This window comes from Ruditapes philippinarum, unplaced genomic scaffold, assembly GCF_026571515.1.
Source record: "Ruditapes philippinarum isolate M1 unplaced genomic scaffold, ASM2657151v2 ctg2459_1_1_1_1, whole genome shotgun sequence".
Taxonomy (NCBI): domain Eukaryota; kingdom Metazoa; phylum Mollusca; class Bivalvia; order Venerida; family Veneridae; genus Ruditapes; species Ruditapes philippinarum.
In genome coordinates, this window is record NW_026854349.1 from 148123 (window position 1) to 151467 (window position 3345).

Consider the following 3345-nt stretch of genomic DNA (forward strand, 5'->3'; position numbering starts at 1 on the left):
ACAGGGACAGCGATATGCTATTTACCAGTCAAGAATTTCAAAGTTTGTTACATGGTGATATGGTTTTATGAGCAAGCACCGATAAAGCCGTTTTCATAATTTGTATGACTTTTAATTTTAGGGGTGTCATGGTTAAATTGATTGTAATTGTTTAACATATTCTTGGAAATTATGATCTTTTTTATTGGTATTTGGAATAAAATAAATGCATTTTTTTTGGTTAAGTTTACTTACCAGTATTACCAGCATTGGAAAAATAACCAGTAAGTAAGGGTTAAAGTTTAGCAATTGCTCAGTGCCATGACCATCATATCTATTGTGCTGTAATAAGCTCTTAGCGAATACACAACGTAGATCCACAATACACATTTTATTTCATTTATAAAACTAAAAGTCACACTGAATACAACATAAAACAGAAAGAAACAAAATTCAAAGCTCGATTTCCCATGAATAGCAGAACACACATTGAAAATGATCATAGTACACATCTGTTTTATTTAAAACTACTCTAAAAAGCGTATGTGAACTGTACGTCGCGTTTTAGAAAAACCTCTATAACATAGTCAAGCATATCAAGCCTAGAAATAAGTCAATCATACGTTCATGTTAGTATTTATATACTTCATCAGTTAAACATAGTAATGTACGTTAGTCATGTACGTGTCGGTTTTCTTAAGTACACGCATTCAAATTGTCATTTACTGTCAAAGTTACATATTAAATATTTTCAGCACACAACTTTTCTAACTCTCCCTTTTAATATATACATAAATTTAAATTACTTTAAATATTCATTAAGAAATATAATTTGTGACAAAATCTCTTAACATTATAAACAATAAACTCATTTTTTGACATTCCGGAAGGAAAATCGCACGTTGATTAAAAGCCAAACAGTATTAAAACACACAAAAGTTGGTCAACTGATTCTAAGCATTTTAAAGATATAAAAATCCCATCTTGAATGTTTTAATATTATTTATTTACTGTTTCAAATATTAATCAAAATGACAATTTGAATACAGTAATGATTGTTTAATAAAAATGACACAAAGTATGAATGTATTTTTTAAACGAAAGTAAGTGAAAGGAACTCCATTTCTTAAAGAAATGAAACTTTTAAAGTAAATCAATATTTAACAAGTTAATTGGTGAAAACGTAACAATAATGTTTTTTTTTAAAAACATAAGAAAATAAATGTTTTTATGAACAAACTACATATTATCATATCATTCATAACGTTAAATTATACCAGTAAAAGCAACACTTATTAATGTATAAAAGCAATGTTACATTGGCTCTAAATGAAAACAATCGAGCTTACAAAACCTAAATATATGTAACTATAGATGCTATTTACTTCAGTCAAAAATATTGCAACCAGGCGGCGCAAAAATTGCACGTACCTGATAATTGTTAACACATATGGTATGCCAATTGTTTATGAAACGTTTTAGGCAAAAACAACGTTTTTTTTCTATTGTCAATATTATTTGCATAATTGAAACATCATAAACAATAATAGAGCTGGAAAATCCCTTTTTGCAGCGCACAAAACGCACATTTATTGAGCCGTTCAAGGTAAATTGTTTTAAAACTCAAACGCTGTAATTGATTTCGCCAATAATTTTAGAATAAGAGCCCATCTCGATGATTTTTATTAGTTCCAGAGTTACTGAGGTATTTCACATAGAAAATGGAATTTACTGTTACAGGATAAGTTAAACCATTTAAGGTTTTCTAATGCAAGGCACAATATTGAACTATCTGATCTTGGATAACTAGGAAACCATTTAAAGTAACCGCTATTTGTTCCATATGTATATTCCCACGGTGACGTTGAACTTTTGCGTCGGCCTCCAATGATAATATCAATTACAGAAAAACCACTCAACACGGTCTTGACATCAGCATACTTCAAGTCTGAGTTGATGTTGATCAAATGTCAACCATCTTCATTGCATTCAGCTTCTGCATCATCGTGATTTTTACTTGTCACTTGAAGTTTTATACAAAACCCATTCGAAGTGAAATTATAGGTCTTTGGACACACTATTTGGCTACCTTCACATAAGCCGAGGTCTGTCTCCACCTCTGATATTTTGCCATTTTCACTTGTTTCACGAATCTCTACTTCGATTTCAAATTCCAAAATGATTTGAAATTTTTACGCCACATTCAGCCCATTGTGCCCATCCAGAGCATTGATGAAGATTATTCATCGCCATTCCTATGAAAGTGAGCATGGGCTTGTTCAAGCGTCTTCCCATCTGTATCAACGTTTTGCCACTTATACTTTCTCCATCAATACCTGATGTTTCATCGTTTGCGTCACATTGTATTATTTCATTCATCAAAATAAGCACAAAGATCAAGCTCATTAGAAACTTGCCTGTATAACAAAACCACATTTTGTATTGTTTCAATATTTCTATGCTTAAAACGTTAAAGCTCAAAGTCTGTCGTTTAAATGCAGTTTCAACGTCTCAAGTCAATATATTCTATGCATATAAAAGAAGAATTCCTTGAACAAGATTAAATACATTTTCAATGTGGGGGATTCAAAAAGTGTTCGATTCCTTTTGGTCTCATGCAAATTTTCAAATAGAGATGTATATTACTAAACATGTATTACTGACCTATACAATAGGAGGCACGTAACACTCATCGATGAGTTTCATAACTATATGTTATAACCAATTTGTGAAAATATACCTTTCATTCATTTTTCTTGCTTTTCTCTATTAGTTTAACAAAACATTTTGATATGATTTTTTAACTTAAATTCTATGTTACTGACAATTGTTGATTTAAACTCCTAGAAACATTAACCTTTTTGAAACTGATACATGCGTTACATATTATTATGTACACAATTTATATATAATATGTTGTCCTACATAACACTTCTTATTATCAATTTCATTCATTCAACTTTTCATGTATATATGCAATAATAATAATTAATTCTAAAATGTTGTTTTAGTTTGTTGTATCTTCGTTGTATCTTCGTTATTTTTCGTACTTGAGTGCTTTAAGTTCATTTTCAAATAAATTCTAAAATTATTTTTAAACATTATCTGAAGAAAACACATTAAATTTTATACTTTGCAGCTAGCTTATAAAACATTTTCTAAATAAAAAATTATAATTATTTGATAAAAAAACACGTATAAAGACTTTTTCGTCTTCTTGTGATTGTGAAATAAGGAACTTATATTGCAATATCAGACAAACAGTTTCTTGTAGATTTTTTCTCTTCATTATTTTATCATACTGGAGTGTTTGTTACATTTTCCAAAAAATCTATCAATATTTATAAAAAAACACATTTACATTTT